A 19,662-nucleotide genomic window follows, 5' to 3' on the forward strand; every position below is an offset into this window, starting at 1 on the left:
GTGGGGATAAGTAGCAGTGGGCCTCAAGAGAAGCCCTGGGTTCTGGCAGATACCTCACCTCAGGGTGTGCTGATGCCAGGCCTGGGTGTTGTCTTCCACACAAGTAATGACATTCTGGCTTCTGGTACCCACTAGCAAGAGATCCAGGTTCTCTAGCATCAGCATTTCAGCTATCCTCACTATTGTTGGTCTTCTTGACCGATCACAAATATTTCCTGCGTCTTGATAGCAATCCCAAAAGCAGACAATGGCATTTATCATTTCTGGAGAAGTTTTCAGTCATCAGTCCAAACTTAGTAGCATGTGGGGCACGATTTCATTATCTCTGAGGGCAAGGAACTGAATGTCTGTTTCAGGAATCAAATACAATCATTCAAAAATCATTGGGCTCTATCCTGAAGAATTATGAACTGAGTGAGTTCATGGAAGAAGATTTCCCATATCCCCTTCCTCTAAAGCCACCACAAAAAGCCACTCTTGAGGGTCAACAGCCCCCCAGAAACAGCATGGGATGCAACATAGAGATACAATGGGAAGAAGGAAATTGCCTCCATTTGCTTGTTGATATCACAGAAGAGCTCACACAACAAATGTGGGGGAGACTTTTTGCCATTCCAATTACAACCCCCAGCACCACATCCAGTGCCATCCTCAAAGGTCCCCTTACGCTCAGGTGTGGCTGGGGTGTGTGTGTGCTAGAGACTACAATGGGAAGGGGAATGCAGCATTTTCCCCTTCTGTGAACATACTCCTTTTGTAGCCCTGTAGGATCCAACCCTCCATTATCTCCATTTATTTCAAAGAAAGCTCTTGACTACATAACATTATTTCCTTGTCCCCTGTATGCCATGGTGAATTATTCATTAAAGATGCACCTTTGATTTAAGCAATGGTCACCTGTTTATTTCAATAACGATGACAGTGTAAATGTTTCACATCTGATCACTAAGTTATTACCATCGCCATAACTAAGAATATCACAATGCAATGCTTAATTGTTTGAAAACAAAAAAAAATCCAAATTCCCAGTTCAAATACATAGGGGACTGAACTGCTATTAAAAACATTCCACTAGCTGCAGAAAGAAGAAACACCGCTTCATACTAGACATAACAAAAGAAAGGAAAGCATACTTTATATCCCTGGCATAACATGCAAATAAAGTTTAGTGTAAAGGGCTAGGTCAAGTTCCTAGGCAGCAATATACAAATGCCATACACAAATATCTGATAACAGAGTCAGCGATTTCAACTGAAGTCTAAAGTGCAGTAAGCTGTCTATACTATCAGCTGATCAGAAGAAGACAGAATGCCAGGCCTTAGACCAGTTCTCAATAAGGATCTCAGCTAGGGTTGCCAAGTTCTCACCTCATGAACAACAGGGGAGTCCAGTGCTGGTCCGGGAGTCCATGCGCGTGTGCAAAGCACGGGCGCGCCGCAATTACATCACCTGGAATCATGTCGGGTATGTTGAGGGCGGGGCAACAATCATCCGAGGGAAAACCATAGAGTTTTCCCTCGGATGATTGTGGCCCGCCCACAACATGCCTGACGTGACTGTGTCACTTCCGGGTGACGTGCTGACGCCGGGCATGTCGCGTGCTTTGGGGGTGGTGTTCCCACGGGGCCCAATCCATCGGCAGTGAGTAACGGGCCTCTCAGGCGGGGGTTTCCCCACCCCCCGGGAGGACTTGGCAAGCCTAATCTCAGCTAGCCTCCTTTCTTTTGGGCCTAAACTGAATGATAGTTTTTGGCCTGGAGACATCTGGTGAGGATGACATCCAATCAAAATATATTCTCTGGAGAAGCCTCCAGAAGATTACCTCATCACTCCTGGTTCACCTCCCCCCACCCTTGGGCAGCAGGTTCTCATGCCACCTCCATCTCTGGCCTTGAAGAACTGTACAGTTCTATTCAAGTTAACTGCTGAGGGGAGGCCAGGGGCACTTTGCCTTACACCCACTTCTTTAAAACTGTGAACAATCAACAACCTTGGTTTTATAACAATCAACAGTCTTAGTGCTCGTGAGGCAATAGTGGGAGGGCTTCTGGAGTTCTGGCCCTGCTGGTGGACCTTCTGATGGCACCTGGGTTTTGGCCACAGTGTGACACAGAGTATTGGACTGGATGGGCCATTGGCCTGATCCAACATGGTTTCTCTTGGTCTTTTGTTCTTATATACCTTTCTTCATGTTGAGCTATACTGTGCTTCAGCACTTGCTGAAACTACAACTCCCATCATGCTTTCTTCTCCCCTTTGCCACACTCCTTCACTGAGTGGTCTTACTGGAATATTTGACTTGTTTCAGAACTCACCACAAAGATTTTGCTCTAATGTTCCTTGCTACACTTTCTCATGAAATTTCATTGGCCAATCTGAGGGGTACTGCAGATCGAGAAAAAACATGCAAGAAACAGCAAAACAAGATATTTCAAGCCACCACAATGTTTCAGGACAAAGACTACTAACGTGTAACTAGTAACATGTAACCTTACTGTATGATCCTGTGCAGAATTACCCTAACCTAAACCCCTGGGTTTAGAGTGGGATAGTTCTGCATAAGATTGTACAGTAAGGTTCTTTCCAGATTAATTTCTGATCATTTAATGTGCATCAGTAACTCACTTGTCCAGATGGTGCTCCTCCAGCTAATATACATGTTCTCAGGAAATCACATTTTCCAACAGTGAACTCCCAATGATTTGTTCCTGAAAATATTTCTGCAAGATTGAGTGAACCATCATTATATTCAGACAGCATCATGATTCCCTCCTTCCCCTACTTAAGTCACACTATCACGCATTCTTAGCATTGAAAAATAGTATTCAAAACAGTATTTAAAAATTGTCTACTGCTGTAAAACTAAATCTAGTCTTTTGAAAAGATGACCCCACACACACACACCATTTCCTTCCACTGGTAGGGTTGCCAGCTCTAGGTTGGCAAATACCAGGGCTATTTTTGGGCAGGAACGGAGTTCCGGCTGGCTCCCAAGTTGGCCACGCCCAGCAGGAACTCACTAGCATAATAGGCCACACCCAACGGCAGAAACTCATTAGGATTGGCTACATTAGGGGTGTGTGGTCTAACATGCAAAGGAGTTCCTGCTACAAAAAAGCCCTGGGTTTTGACAACAAACAAGGTAAACAGAATAAGAAGCAAAAGGTGGGTGTGGCTGGATAACCACACTTCTGGTAACACGGGGGGGCGGCCTAATATGCTGTGCTGTCGGGGGGTGGCCTAATATGCTAATGAGTTTCTGCTGTTGGGTGTGGCCTATTATGCTAATGAGTTTCTGCTGGGCTTTTTCTACAAAAAGAGCCCTGGCAAATACCTTTAGATTTTGTAGGTGGAGCCTGAGGAGGGCAGGGTTTGGGGAGGGGAGGGACTTCAATGTGGCAAAATGCCATGGAGTCCACCTTCCAAAACAACCATTTTCTCCAGATGAATTGATCTCTGTTGCCTGGAGATCAGTTGTAATCCCAGGAGATCTCCAGCTACCATCTAGTGGTGGGAGTAGTGGTGGGAGTAGTTTGTTAGGATATTATGAGCACGGAAAGAATCTGTTTCATTGGAGTGGGAAGAATGTTGGGTGTTAATTCACAGATACGAATTGTGTAAGTATTTTTAACTTTGCGGTAGGCATTATGGAGTTTGCATGCATGTATTAGTGACAACATAAGATGGTCATTGGATTGTAATTGTTTTTCCTCTCATTTCAGTGACATGTAAATTAAGGTTACTTACAAAGCACACTGAGAAAAAGCTGTCATGTGAAATGGGAGTATATGCAAATTCCATTGTGTGTATGCGTACATCTTTATTACTTGCTGAAGAAACACTACTCACTGCAAAAGAGCAGTCTAAATATAGATTTCGTAGTACTACATCATGGTTGTTTTCATCTTTGTTCGCATCCTTCCCATGATCTCTCTGTTGTTTCTACAACCATCTAGTGGTTGGCAACCCTATCTATTGCAGTGCCCTGCAATTTTGTATTATTTTACCTGTTTTTGTTCCATAACTGTGTGCTATCTCCTGCTCATCTCAGAAGCACACTTTTTCATCTACTCAGGGAACTGGGAAAAACTATGGCGCATGATGATGTTGTTTCCATTAATTACACAGTGTGTTATGCTGTTGGCACATCATTATAGGGGTATCAGACCTCCAGGTGGAGGCAGGCCCCACCATCCCACTGCCAATCAGCTGGCCAGCAGGGGGAACTTACCCCAAAAAAGAGGGAGATCCAGCTGACATGCCTATATCACTGCTCATGTGACCCGGAAGTGATGTCATCACATCAGGGTGATGCTCTGATATTTGGGCAAACCTCTATGGTAGAAGCCAAATTTACCATAGAGTTTTTGTCTAAATAATAGAATGTCACTCCGACATCCCCAACATGATGATGTCACTACTGGGCAGTGATGTAGGCATATCATTGCACATCGGCTGGGCCTCCCTCCTGCTTCTGGTAAGTCCCCCCCCATTAGGGTTGTCAGGACCCTGGTCTGGATGAGGGTTCCCCAGCTTTTGCAGGGGCCTTTCCACCGCCAGCCAGCTGGCCAGCAGGGAGAAACCCCACCTAGAAATGCCCCAAATGCAATGTGATGATGTCACCCTGAAGTGACATCATCACATCTCCAGTGTCGGGGGGGTGATGCTCTAGTTTTTAGACAAAACTCTATGGTAAAATTGGGCTCAAACCATAGAGTTTTGACCAAAAATCAGAGCCTCCCCCCCACGTTAGCGACTTCCACGTGACATCCCAGACAAGACCCTGGAGCCCCCGCCAGCAGCTGGTAAGGACCTGGCAACCCTACCCCCCCTACCCAACCCAGTTGTCAAGAGGGACCTGACGATCCTAGATCACTACTAGAATAAACACCCTGTTACCAGCCCTTGAATTGTTCAGGGTCTTTACTGGTCTGGAAAGACCCAAAACTGTAAAAGCATTTTTTGACATATCTTTAGTGCTGGAGAAGAACTCTAAAAATCAAGAGAACTTAAGTTCTCTGGCTGAACTGGGGTGCATGTTTGACACTCCATGATCCTGGCACTACATCATCTGTATCCCTTAAAGCAAGCAGTTATGACTTTATTAGATTCCACTGATGCCACATATGCGTGACCATTTTCTGACAGTTATTATAATACCACTGACATTCTAGCAGCAGCAGTTAAGAATATTTATATAGCCAAGCACCATAGAAGTTTTTAACAGAGGCAATGGCTATTGTGACACATTAAAAACAGTTCCAGGAATAAGAGCTCACATACAGGACCACAGGGCACAACACTTCCAGGAAGAAACAGATACCGTATGTTTTCAAAGGTCATGTATTTGTACTCAAGGCCAAACAATAGCAAAACGTCCCATGAGATTCCTCTGCCATGCCTTTTTTTAAAGTGGAAATATGGGTGGCAAATCCACAAATCATACAGATGGAGCGGGTGTGGCACATGTACAGGCTGTGGCACAGTGAAATGTATTTTCCTGCACTGCTCTCCTGCCTGCTCACTAGACTAAAGGCAAAACCACAACAAAAGCATCATAAACTGTCAAGCATGTTCTGGAAGGAAAATGAAAGCTGTGACCCTTCCCCCTAAAAAAAAAATAATTGTTGTGGCTGGCAGCCTGGAGAAAAATAAATAGTCACGTGGGAGGGGATGGACAGTCCAAGAACTGTGTTATCTGATATAGGAGTCAGGCCGGAATCTGGAGCTTGAAAGGAGAAGATGGAATACTATGGGCCTCTTGTGTCACCTGGGTGCTGCAACGCAGGAAAGAGAAGGCCAACAAGTGCTTCCTGCAGTAAGTTGCCTTGGAGGAACAGGGATGTTGTAGCTGCTGACTGGCTATTACTTTGTTAGGTTAATGGCTTAGAATAGTTTGTTGATGTTTCCTTAATGGTCACTAAGGCTGATTCCGCACTAACAATTTACTCCCCTTTCCCCCCAGATCTAATTGGCCCGATTATTTCCATTCATTTCCCGGCTTTTCTTTTTTGCACATCGCCATGCCCCAGATCTAATGGTCCCTCCCCCTCTGTTACCCCTTATTTTTAAAAGAACATAGACGGGGTTTCATCATAACACACCGCCCACATGCTTGATCTATGTATATGTGGGTGGGTGCGTTGTGACGTATCCACCCACAAAAAGCTGTTGACGTGCACCAAATTTGTACATGAGTGGTTACGTTACAGCACTACAGGGCAGCGATTGGTCGCTTAGATTTTTGAATTTAAATCCCCGGGAAAATGGGGTGAAATGGGATGAAAGATAATACACCCGTACCGAAATATGTATGTCTTGCGCATGCATGGTTACAATGCAACACAACCACGACTGGTTGCAGGCAGGATGGGGAGGCGGGGGAGTTGGCCTTGCACCAACTGGTCCTTTTGAATTGTAGAGGAAAGATCCTCCCCCCCCTTCCCATGAGAAAGTTAACACCAGCCAACTGCTCTATACACACGCACATTCCCCCCCCCTTTTCATCTCTCCTTCCCTGGGTTTATGGCAGATCAGGCTGAAGGATCAAACAGGCATTTGGCAGAGTCATTTACATAGCAGGACGGTGCCCGACTCTGACAGAAAGAAGAAGAGAGGGGCGTTAAAGGGGTGGAGCAAGGAGGAGTGAGGAGGAGCAACGACAGCTGCGATGCAGGTTCCCCACTAGAATGCCCTGGCTTCACCCCCGCAGTAAAAAAAACTAACCTTTAAATCTCAGTGAGGAAAAATCTGGGGGGGAAGACCCCTAGATTCGGGCCAAAGAGCAACCCCGTGGCAACAAATGTGGAAATGATCAATTGCCGTGATTATTACCGGGTGGGTGAAACCTTGGCAACTATTTGTGCGGAATCGGCCTAAGTGTCTGGTCCCCAGATTTTTTTTTAATGTTATTTTTTGCTACCAAGTCACAGCTGACTTATGGCGATCCTGTGGGGTTTTCAATGCAAGAGACATTCAGAGTTGATATGCCATTGACTGCCTCTGTGTCATCACTCTGGACTTCTTTGGTGGTCTCCCATTCTAATACTAACCCAGGCTGACCCCCTGCTTAGCTTCCAAGATTTATTTATTTATTTATTTATTTATTTCACTTTTACCCCACCCTCCCCACCAGGCAGGCTCAGGACGGCTTCCAAAAACTGACAAGCAGTATACATACACAATAAAATATAAATACAAGGCATCAGTTAAAACACAACCAATCAGTATAAAACATTCACATTTGTTGTTGTTGTTGTTCAGTCGCACAGTCGAGTCCGACTCTTTGCGACCCCATGGACCAGATCATGCCAGGCCTTCCTGTGTCTTCCGCCGTCCTTTATTACATTCATTAGATGGCGATAAAACTAAAGTGCAATTTAGGGACACATTCAGCGGTGCCACCGCATTAGGTCGTATTGGATCAGAGTTCACACAGGGCGCTGCTGGTAAGACGTCGCTCCTATTGGAACGCCTGCCTAAAAAGTTCTATTTTCACGGCCCTGCAGAACTGTGACAAGTCCCGCAGGGCCCTGATCTCGGCAGGGAGCTCATTCCAGTAGGACGGAGCTACAAACGAAAAAGCCCTCGTCTAAGATCTAAGATTGGGCTAGTCTGGGCTATCCAACTCAGGGCAGTCCCCTCATTGCTGTGTTCAAAGACTCATTTTCCCTCCCAGTTGAAGAGAGGTAACAGAGTGTGTTCGTAAAGAAATGGTAAACTGGGTTTCAGACAGACAGAGAGGGAAGCAGACAAGACTCAGTTGAGAATATCTCTCTCTCACACACACACACACACACACACACACTTGCTTGCTTTCTCAGTGTCTCTGGGTATTTGATGTGGAATAGCAGAGCTGTTGCCTATAAGGAGAGCTTCCTGTATATTTGTAATATATTACAAGAATGCCATAAAATGCCAGTACTCTTTCTTCCAAAGGGAACCAGCACTGGAAATCTGGAACTTTTCACTGCTTGAAGAATGGAGAGTATGTAACGAAACACCTGGTTGAGAATTGATTAAAATTAAATGAATTTAGAGAAGACATGGGGAAGACTATTTTGGGAGAAATGTCATTCCTGAGGCCTCGTAGTGTCCAATCTACTGAATTGTTTCTAAAGCTTCAGACTTCATCTGGGGTATGAGTACCAGAAAATTCTCTTCAAAGAACTAGAAATAGGACTCCTCCTAAAATATCATGTGCCAGTTTAACATACAGGCACTCTTGTTTAACCCTTATTTCCACAGCGCTCATCATCTCCCTACTGGCTAACTTTACCTTGCCAAGCATAGTCTATACTGGCTGTTTCATCATTGCCAAGAATGGAAGACTGAAAGAAGAGAAATGCTCCCCAAGTGGGAAGCTGAGTATACACCACTGTGCAAAGTGCACAAATGCTGGAGCTGGAGCCATGGATTACTCACATGAGTGCACTTAAGTAGTTAGGGGTCTGGGTTGACCAGAGAGTAAAATGATCAGTGCAAGCTGCTCACAATAAAAGGTTGGCTACAGCAACATCAAATATTATCTGTCGATTTTTTTAATCATCTGGGGCTCAGTATATCGCAGCTGCCATCAACTGTTTAATGCCAAAGTGGCTGCGCAAAGTTTATATGGGGCTGGTATCTGGATCGGCAAAATAGGGGTGTCCTTCAATTCAGTTCTGCTTAAATTCCTACATTCCATCTATGGAATTCCGAATTGTGTAGCAGGGGTAGCCCTCCGAGCTGAATTGGGACAACCCTGTCTTGAAGCTCAGGCCAACATCCAAGAGGGCTACCTCAGCTTAGTCAGAGAGGACTCTTATGTTTCCCACTGGGATAAACTTGTTGAGCAGTGACTACAGTTCCTCAATGTTTCCTTGGACTCCCTTTATTCAGTTACCAGACATGAAGCCATAAGAATGATCAAGAAATGTCTAATTAAGTACAATTACAACTATACAATCTGTAGACAGCAACATATTTGTTCTACTCGATTTATTAGTATTCTTCCACCTGGAGAGCTCCCCAACTACTGCTCATATTGGACTGTTCCTTGCTATAGGTTTGCCTTTATGTTGGTGCACCTTAATGCCCTACCATCTAGACTTTTGCAAGGGAGGTATCTTAAGATACCATACTCTAATAGAGTATGCAACTGTGGTACAGGTAGTGTAGACATCCTGTATCACATGACTTTTCTGAGCCTAGAAATCTTTTAATTCTTCCTTGGCTCCAAAATATAGATCTTATTTATTTATTTGTCGTATTTCTAGCCCGCCCGCCCTGCAAGCAGGCTCAGGGTGGTTCACATTACTTGGCCCACTGGGCTGAGATTCATATAAACATTTAAAACCAATCAAACAATCAATCAGTTACAATAAAACCAGTTAAACAATTTTTTCAAGAGAGGGCGGACCATCGCCTCCTTGAGTGCCCCCAGGAACCATCCCTCCACAAGGGACTTGTTGATAATCTCCCTCAGGGCATCTCGGAACCCTTCATGGCCGGCTTTAATCAGCCAGGAAGAGCACGGGTCAAGGTTGCATGTGGTTGGGCATACAGTCATGAGCACTTCCTCCAGGCCAAGTGGGCCGAAGGAATCCAAAGCTTAATTTGAAGACATGCAAGGGGCCTCAAGTTCACTCATTGTATCAACTGTGGCAGGGAGGTCATGGTGGAGCGCCGAGACTTTATCGGCAAAATAGCTTGCAAAAGCCTCACAGCCAATGTCCAGTTCCCTAACATTTGGTCTGCCCTGTGGCAGAGCTGTAATGGCCCGAATTGTTCTAAATAATTGAGCTGGGCGTGAGCTTGCGGATGCAATCGTGGCCGCATAGAACTCCTTAGCAGCTTTGACTGCCATCTCATAGAATCTCATAAACGTCCTATAAGATGTTCTTGTTGCTTCGTCTCGAGCCCGACGCCACCATCTCTAACCGTCTCCACTCCCACTTCATAAGCCACAACTCCTGAGTGTACCAGGGAGCAAGCCTAGAGCGAGTGTGCAGAGGGCACCAGGGAACGATCTCATTGATGGCAGCAGAGAGTCGGCCATGCCAGTCCTCCAGAAGCTCATCCAATGAGCCACCAGGGGGCATAGGATCCCGCAGGGCCATTTGAAGCCACACTGGGTCCATTTGGCTCCACGGGCAAGCTAAAATTTGCTCACCACCTAAACAGGGTCGGGGTGGAACATTCAGATGAGCCCTCAGGGCATGATGGTCCAACCACGGTACTGCTGAAGCAGTAATCCAGTCCACTGTTACCCCAGCCGTGAAGATCAAATCAAGCGTGTGAGTGAGTGGGGGACGTTACCAATTGTGAGAGCCCTAGTGCCGTCACGGACAATACCAGGTCTGCCACCTGGATGGAAGCCGCATCATCGGCATGGATGTTGAAATCACCCAAGACAATCAGCCTAGGGTGTTTCAGCTCCCAGCCTGATATGGCCTCCATCAGGGCCCGTAGGCTATCAGCCAGTGCGTTAGGCAGTCAGTACACTCCAACCATGGTACTGCTGAAGCAGTAAGCCAGTCCACTGCTGAAGCAGTAATCCAGTCCACTGTTACCCCAGCCGTGAAGATCAAATCAAGTGTGTGCCCAGCCCGGTGAGTGGGAGATGTTACCAATTGGGAGAGCCCTAGTGCCGTCATGGACAACACGAGGTCCGCCACCTGGATGGAAGCCACATCATCGGCCTGGATGTTGAAATCACGCAAGAAAATCAGCGTAGGGTGTTCCAGCTCCCAGCCTGATATGGCCTCCATCAGGGCCCGTAGGCTATCAGCCAGTGTGTTAGGCAGTCGGTACACCAGCCAAATCGCCACACTCTCCACGCACTCCCATACCAGACCTACACACTCAAGGCCCGTGATCTACGCTGACTGGAGCGCCCTGAAGGAGTAAGCCTCCCGAATGAACATAGCCACTCCTCCCACCTGCCCCCTAGTCTGTGATTGGTGTAGGGCCAAGAACCTGGGGGGGGCAAGCTAGGAGAGAGCCACCGTCTCCCCGTCCCACACCCAGGTCTCAGTCACGCAAGCCAGATCTGCCTGTTCCGACAGGAAGTCCTGAAGGACAATGGTCTTATTGTTTGTAGGTCTGGCATTGCACAGCACCAATGTTGGAGGAGAGTTATCCGTCCTCACCCCACTGCCAACAACCTTCAGGATGGGTCGCAGGCTGGAAGGGTGCCAAGCAGTCCTATTTCTCCGCGCCCTTCCTTTTACTTCCTGCCTTGACCCACTGCTATACCTTCCCCTCCCCAGGAACACCAGAATTTGTCTAGGCATCACTGCACCAGCATTCTTCACATAGGCTATACTTGCTGGCAGCAGCAGCTGATCTGATGCTGGTCAGTTCTAATATCCCACCTGTCCTACAATTAAACAATCCTATAAGGTTACTACTAGCTTCACTCAACACCAGTCTGTTAACAGTAGGACCAGTGACATCCCATAGTCTTACTAATAGCACACATTAGTTAACCATTAATTAATCAACCTAGCAACCGTAACATTAATTCCTTACACTGTAAGTATATATACTCTAGTAGGCAGTTCAACAACTAATAAATCAACCATATCTAGCTTCGACACCAGTCTGTTAACAATAGGACCAATGACATCCCATAGTCTTACTAATATCACACATTAGTTAACCATTAATTATTCAACCTACCAACCGTAACATCAATTCCTTACACAGTAAGTATATATACTCTAGTAGGCAGTTCAATAACTAATAAATCAACCATATCTACCTAGCAACCAACACTACTATCTCCTACTCTGAACAAACATCAGCTACTTAACATAGTTAGGGCTAATCCCTTCCAGCACCAGATCCTCTGCCAGCTGTCAACCGGTGGTGTTCTTCCCTAGATGATCTCAATTTCTTCTCCGTGCAGTCCAGTCCTTCTCCAGGTGTTGCACTGCTGAGCAAGGGGCGGGGAGGAATGTACGCTCTCTTCTCCTCTTCGTTGATGTAATAGCTAGGCCACCAGGGGGCTCTAACCCCCTGTCTCCTCCCACTTCCAGTCTCCACTCCTCAATCATCCCCCAGTCTCGGCCACACAGTCTGTCCAACCCTGAAGTCCGACTGGAGATTCTCATCAAACCAGGGGCCACACCTTTCGCCGTCCGGCTCCACTGCAGAGTTGCTATCCTAGTTGTCACCACCCGGTGGCCGCTGCGCTTGCAGCTGTTCAGAGATCACCGCCGCTCCGCTCCCAGGTCCACTAATACCCATTTATTCAATCAGGGTGGGAAGAATCCTCTCCAGGCATACAATATAATGAAGAGGTTTAACAGATTCAGGAATAAGAAGCTTAGTTTATATGGTTACCATTTGTTTGGGTTCAATTCAGGGGGAGAAATACAGTGAAGGAAATAAATATGTCTAAATTGGAGTTTGATGTATCCTTAGTTGTGGAATGCTGAGAGTAATTAACTGAGACCCTACCATTATGCTCCATCCATCTCCTCTCAAGCATGGAGCCGACCTTACATCATCATCTTCTTTGAACATGTCTTAAACATCTTCATTATGTTGTATGCTAATTTACTGCTCACCCTCTACCCATATGTATGGATTGGTAATTTCCATTTCATTGTATCTGAAGAAGTGTGCGTGCACACGAACGCTTGTAACTTGAACAAAACTTTGTTGGTCTTAAAGGTGCCACTGGACTCAAACTCTGTTTTCCTATGATTTTAGAAAGCGAGTTGTAGGATACTAGGCAGAAAGCTCCTAAGGGAATACATTTGAACACTCCAGATTTCTTGCAGTGGCGAGACTGCATTTTTATCATTGAGAATGAACACTACAAATAATTAATGATGAATATGACTTCGGCCTCAGGAAAAGCCACAAGCCATAGTCATAACTATGGCACCCAGTGAGCAAGGGGTGAAAGAATGACCAGCCACTGCTGCTGAGTGTGCTGGGGGTATGGGGGAGTAAGACCTGATGCAATGACCAGATGTTGTGAGGCAAGGGATGGCTGGGTGTCATGAATGTGTACAGTTGCTGACTAACCAGCAGTGTGAGCCACAGATGTCTCTCTGTTTATTACATTTTTGTCCCATCTTCCCTCCAAGAAGCTTGGGGCAGCAGACATGGTTCTCCCCAGGGCTTTTTTTGTACAAAAAGCCCAGCAGGAACTCATTAGCATAATAAACCACACCCAACAACAGAAACTCATTAGCATATTAGGCCACACCCATGACAATACAGCTCATTAGCATATTAGGCCACACACTCCATGTTACCAGAAGTGTGGTCATCCAGCCACACCCACCTTTTGCTCCTTATTCTGTTTACCTTGTTTGTTGTCAAAACCCAGGGCTTTTTTGTAGCAGGAACTCCTTTGCATGTTAGGCCACACACCCCTAATGTAGCCAATCCTAATGAGTTCCTGCTGTTGGGTGTGGCCTACTATGCTAATGAGTTCTTGCTGGGTGTGGCCAACTCAGGAGCCAGCCGGAACTCCGTTCCTGTGCGTTCCTGCCCCAAAATAGCCCTGGTTCTCCCCATCCCATTTCACCTTATGAGAGAGGTTAGTCAAGCAGACTGATTGGCCCAAGGTCACCCAAGCAAGTTTCATGGCAGAGTGGGAACCTGAATGTGGGTCTCCCACATCTTAGTCTGAGGCTCTACTATCCCACGACAGACCACATCAGCTATAAGCCAGCACAATGTTGATCCAGCAGGCCCCACACACACACACACCACTGCTCATCAGCAGTGAATAATTGCTGTCATCTGCTCCACTGTGCCATCTACAACAAAGTCATGTACATATTATTTCCCAAGTGTGCCCTCTATCTGCTGATACCTTAATCCATGGACTCGAGCCACACTTGCACTAAACAGATTTTTCTGCAAACCTGAGAGTTTAAATTCCACACAAAAAATACCTCAGGCAGCACTGTGCTGGGTCCAGCAATGGCACAACGGCACGAGGGCCGTTTTAGGACCACCGGCAGCCCAGAGGCCTCACCGGGATCTGCAGCAGTTTGACAACCTGTGGGCCACACTGGGCCTGCCAGTGGTGTGGTAGCCCGGGGAAGCATGCTGAGCCCAGCAGTGGTGGCTCCTCAGCCCAGCCCAGGAGCCGTGCTGGACCAGGTGGCAGCCGGCTCAGCCTGTGATGCTTGGCAAGAAAGAGGAGGAGAGATGGGAAACAGGAAGGTAGGTTAACAGATAAGGGGAGGAGTAGATTGATGGAGAAGGAGTTGGGGGCAAAAGAACCTATAGACCAGGAGCCGCACTATAAATAGCCTATCTTGGGTAGTGTGTGTGTGTGGGGGGGGTGTTGTGCTTGGATTTAAGCAGGGCTTTGGTCCTGCTAGTTTGTCTTAGTTTTGAGCTGATTCACAATAAAGCATGAGCTGATCACTAATCGTGTGTCGAACCCAGTATATTTCACTGGCGACGAAGGTGGGATTCTGACGGGCGAGCCTGCTCCAGACAGCACCACACTGTGCAACAAGCTCCTGAGCCCCACGCCTTGCACCGCTCCAAAGACCATTGCTGCTACATCAGGACATCTGCCAGAGTTCGACCCCGCACACCCAGAACTGTGGGAAACCTGGGTGGAATGGCTGAAATACTTCATCTTGTTCCAGGACATCAACGACGCCGACAAGAAGAAGGCCCTCCTGCTCAGTGCCTGTCGGATCACCACCTTACGGCTGGTCCAGGGCCTCGTCGCGCCAAACAACTTAGAGGCATCCACATACAAGGAACTCCTAACGGCACTCACCAGCCATTTCACACCACAGCCCACTAAGAAGGCGCGCCACGTGGACTTCTTTTTGCGCCAACAGAAACCCAACGAAGCAGCCACTGACTTCATTGCCGACCTTCGCCGGCTGGCCCTCCACTGCGGGTTCTCAAACCTTGACGAGACCCTACTCGACTGGTTTGTCATGGGTATCCGAGAACCGAAGCTACGCTGCAAGCTCATCGGCCACGGGGAGCTCACCCTGGCAACAGCGCTATGCGAGGCCACCACCTTCAAGAAGGCCCAGAGGGACCGCCAGCTCTCCGACACACATGCCGACACCCTCAGCCACCTGCTGCTACCCTAGGGTGACCTAGACCCTGCTCCGACCCACCAGATCATGCTCTTCGAGGACCTTCCTGAGCGCCCTCTCCAGGTATCGGACGTGTCCCACCACACTGCCAGGGACCGTGTCCTCTCCCGCATTTTGGACTGGGTGAGGAGGGGATGGCCCACCGGCCGGGTGGGGCCAGAATTCACAGCATGGATGAACTGTCTGCACACAAAGGGTGCCTGTTGTGGGGGAGCTGGGTAGTGCTGCCAGCCCCATTGTGCCAGCATGTGCTAGCGGTGCTACACAAGACACACCCGGGCATCATACGGATGAAAGCGCTGGCCCACAGCTATGTATGGTGGCCCGGCATGGGAAGCAAAATCGAGGACTGTGTTAAGTTCTGCCAGGCCTACCAGGAAACCCGACCGGAGCCTCCCAGGGCACCGGTATGACAGTTGGAGTCCACCCACAGACCATGGTCCCGGCTGCATCTGGACTTTGCAGGGTCCTTCCAAGGGCAGATTTTCTTCCTTGTCCACAGGGGGGTCCCTGCCTCAAACCCATCAGCTTCACCCACAGAGACTTTCAAAAGAACGAGGTGACCTATAAAGGGTGGGGCAAGTCTCATGTAAAATACCGTCGATTTGAGGGATTGTTGGACTTGTTAGTGGTGGAAGGGCGGCTCACCAGCTTATTGGGACTATCTTGGTTTGCGCCCTTGGGGTTACACCAAATGGTTAGAAGTGGTACTGGTCCCTTCCACCTCATCCAAAGCAGCCATCTGCACCCTCTGCCAGATCTTCTGCACCCCTGGCCTACCCAACACTGTCATGACATGGCCTTCACCTCGGGCGAGTTTCAAGACTTCATGGGCTGTTATTTAATCAGACACATACAATCTGCACCTTTCCACCCGGCCACCAACAGCCAGGCCGAATGGATGGTGAGGACCACCAAGGAATCCCTCAGGCGGATCATCGATGGAGATTGGGACCACTGGCTCACAGCCTTCCTCTTCGGCCAGCGGGTGACACCAAGTATTTATTTTTATTTATTTATTTAACCTTTACCCTGCCCTCCCTGCCAAGGCAGGCTCAGGGCGGCTTACATAAAAACAATAAAACAATATACATTTTAGTATAAAAATACATAATAAACCATTTAAAACCACTGGTATATCGATGGCGGCATAATATAATAAAGTGCATTTAAACACATTCAGCGGTGCAACCACTTTAAATAGCTTCAACTAGACATAGATCGGCTCAGGGCCTAGCTCATTAGGGCAGCTCCTACCAGAATGCCTGCCAGAAAAGCTCCATTTTCACGGCCCTGCGGAACTGTGAGAGGTCTCGCAGGGCCCTGATCTCACCAGGGAGCTCATTCCAGTAAGTCGGTGCTCCTCATGGGATAATGCCTCACCACCCGACTAGACTGGATGCACCCAGACCACGCTGCAGAGCACCATGCGGCCCCCAAGAACCAATCAGCACCCCACAAGGTCTTCCCAAGCGACCCCATCTACGCCTGGAACTTCTCCAGTGGCCCCACGTGGATCCCGGCCAAGGTCATCTGAGTCACCGGCCCCCTGTCTTATGAGGTGTCAACCAATGGAGATCAAGTACTTCAGAGGAACACTGACCAGCTCCGCCGCCGTCTCCTCCCAGCTGAGCCAGGTCTGCCTTCACCGACCCCAGACAAGGATGACACGGAGCTGCCAGGCCTACAGGAGCCGGAGGCCGAGAGGAGGGTCCCAGCCACTAGCGCGCGACCCACAGCCAGTGAACAACCAGAGGGACCCGCAGAAGTAACGCTGGAACAAGCAGCCATGGACAGCCCCGAGGTCGCGCTGGAAATGCTGACTCCCCCAAGCACCCCGGCTGCTCCATCGGGATCGGAGCCAGAAACCCCGGCCCCGCTGACAGAACCGCATCGCTCAAACCACGAACAACGCAGACCTGCATACTTGAGAGACTATGTGTGCTGGGGGGGTTCTGAACTTTAGGGGGAGGGGTGTTATGTCCCGGGCCCGGCATCGACCAACCTAGCTTGATACCAAGAACAATAGTGAGCTAGGATCCTGGAAGGAACCTATAGACCAGGAGCCGCACTGTAAATAGCCTATCACAGGTAGTGTGGGATGTGGTGTTGTGCATGGATTTAAGCAGGGCTTCGGTCCTGCTAGTTTGTCTTAGTTTTGATTTGATTTACAACCGTGTGTTGAACCCAGAATATTTCAGAAGCAAAGGGGGAGAGGGATGCACCCTCTCCGCAAGTTCCTTGCAGGTCTGCACTTGTCTATATACTAATAGCCAAATCGGCCAAATCTTTGGATACTTAAATCCAGTGCTCCCTTTAGGCTGAGTTAGTGTGAGCTAGCTCACAGATTTTTAGGATCAAGCTCACACATTTTTGTCTTAGCTCAGGAGGGATAGCTCTAGAGCAAACTAATTTATGCAGTAGCCAAATCGCTTGCTCACAACTTTAATGCCAGTAGTTCACAAAGTAGAATTTTTGCTCACAAGACCCCACAGCTTAGATGGAGCATTGCTTAAATCTGGTGACCGAAGCTCTGAACATTCAAGACAGATCTTTCTAAAATGTAAAATCTTTAAAAAAAATAATAATGGGGGAGTTTTAAAAAGCCCAAAATGATTAAAGGAGTGCCTGTAGCTTTATGCACCAGATTTCTTCACTGGCTGTTGTTAAACAACCACAGTATTCAATGTTTGATTCTGTCAGTAAAAGACAGGGGGGAGGGGCCCTTTTCCAGGCCTATTTTGGCCTGTGAGGGAAGACTCATTGTGGTGAAGCCTGGCTAGAGTTGCCAGCTCCAGCTGGGAAGTTCCTGGAGATTTTGTGGTAGAGTCTGAGGAGGGCAGGGTTTGGGGAGGGGAGATACCTCAGCTGGATATAATGCTATAGAGTCCACCCTCCAGAGCAGCCTTTTTCTCCAGGGGGATAGATCTGTGAAGTTCAGCTGTAACTTTGGGAGGTCTCCAGGTCCCACCTGGAAGTTGACAACCATGGGCTTGGCAGCAGCCTCTGGGTGATTTGATACCACCCGACTTGCATGATTCAACTAGGCCTGGCTGCAGCCACCCTATGAAAGACTGTGTGGTGTAGTGGTTACAGCTTCAGAGTAAGATATGGGAGATCCAGGTTCAAATCCCCATCTTGCTGCATAAGAACATAGGAAGAGCCCTGCTGGATCAGACCAGTGAGGGTCCATCTAGTCCAGCATCCTGGTCTCACACAGTGGCCAACCAGTTCCTCTGGACAGCCGACTACAGGGCATAGAGGCCAAGGCCTTCCCCTGATGGTGTCTCCTGGCTCTAGGATTCAGAGGCTTAGTGCCTCTGAATGTGGAGGTTCCCCTCAGTCGCCATGGCTAGTAGCCATTGACAGACGTATCCTCCATGGATCTATCAAATCCTCTTTTAAAAGCTGTTTATTCCTGTGGCCATTACTACATCCTCTGACAGCAAATCCCACATTTTAATCTCTATATGTAAAGTAGTATTTCCTTTTGTCTATCCTGAACATACTGCCCATCAGTTTAATTAGACGCCTTCAAGTTCTAGTATTCTGCGAGAAGGAGCAAAATTTCTCTTTGTCAGTTCTCTCTACCCTATGCATAATTTTATAAACCTCAATCATGTTGTCCCCCCTTCCAGGGCTCTTTTTGTAGAAAAAGCCCAGCAGGAACTCATTACCATAATAGGCCACACCCAACAGCAGGAACTCATTAGCATATTAGTCCACACCCCTGACAGCACAGCTCGTTACCACATTATTTCCCTCCCCAAACCTTGCCCTCCCAAGCCTCCACCCGAAAATCTGCAGGAATTTCCCAATTTGGAGCTGGCAACCCTAAGGGGAACTGATCTTTTTGGAAAATCCATTGTGATTCCAACTGATCTCCAGGTTGGCAATCCTAGGGTGCGTTCAGACGGGCAGCTAATACTGCAATTGGCCCGGCTCTAATTTGATCCCGATCTTTTTTATCCGGCATTGCATGACCAGACAGCTCCCCTTACTGCGTGCATACTCCGCAGTGGATTGTCTAGACGGCATCCACCTGTGCATCCACGCCTCAACATGAACTTGCTTTTCTGCGCATGCACGAGTTGAATGATTAAAGTATCGCCAGTGGTACCTCTCTCTAGGTACCTTTTAATTAATGCATTTCATAAAATTCACGGTCCATTTAGAAACATGAAATTGTCCAGAATGTTTGAGCGGAGCTCTGCGGCTGTCTTGCATTTACACGTTTATGCGCATATCGCTAAGAATTTTTTTAAATGGCGCCTGCTGACGTCAGACCATCCCAACGGGAAGATTGCGCGCTGAAATGATCAGATGAGGGAAAGTCCGCAATTGGCCCGTCAGGAAGCAAAAACTCCAGATTTTAACTAGTATCTTTTAAGTACGGCTCCAAAGCATGGCAAAACGGGATGCTCACGGAACAGACACATTTCCCAGATGTTGCTGTCTGGTCATGAAATTTAAATCCACCAGGCACTTGTGCCTGGCGCGGATCTTAAAACCCATCTGATCGGGACCTAAGAAAGACAGAAAGAAGCAGGAAAGGAGGAGAGGCTATGGGGACTTT

At 47.8% G+C, this 19,662-nt stretch overlaps 1 long non-coding RNA gene across 1 annotated transcript in view; it reads left to right on the top strand.

Annotated features, from left to right (window-relative positions):
- The first annotated feature begins 5,792 nt into the window (after positions 1–5,792).
- LOC107110336 overlaps positions 5,793–19,662 on the top strand; it is a 16,423-nt gene continuing 2,553 nt past the window's right edge. The window contains exon 1 of the long non-coding RNA XR_001482514.1: positions 5,793–5,818. This is a non-coding gene — a long non-coding RNA (uncharacterized LOC107110336). The remainder of the gene's footprint in view (positions 5,819–19,662) is intronic.

The sequence above is a fragment of the Gekko japonicus genome, unplaced genomic scaffold, assembly GCF_001447785.1.
Source record: "Gekko japonicus isolate JY-2015 unplaced genomic scaffold, Gekko_japonicus_V1.1 scaffold723, whole genome shotgun sequence".
NCBI lineage: Eukaryota > Metazoa > Chordata > Lepidosauria > Squamata > Gekkonidae > Gekko > Gekko japonicus.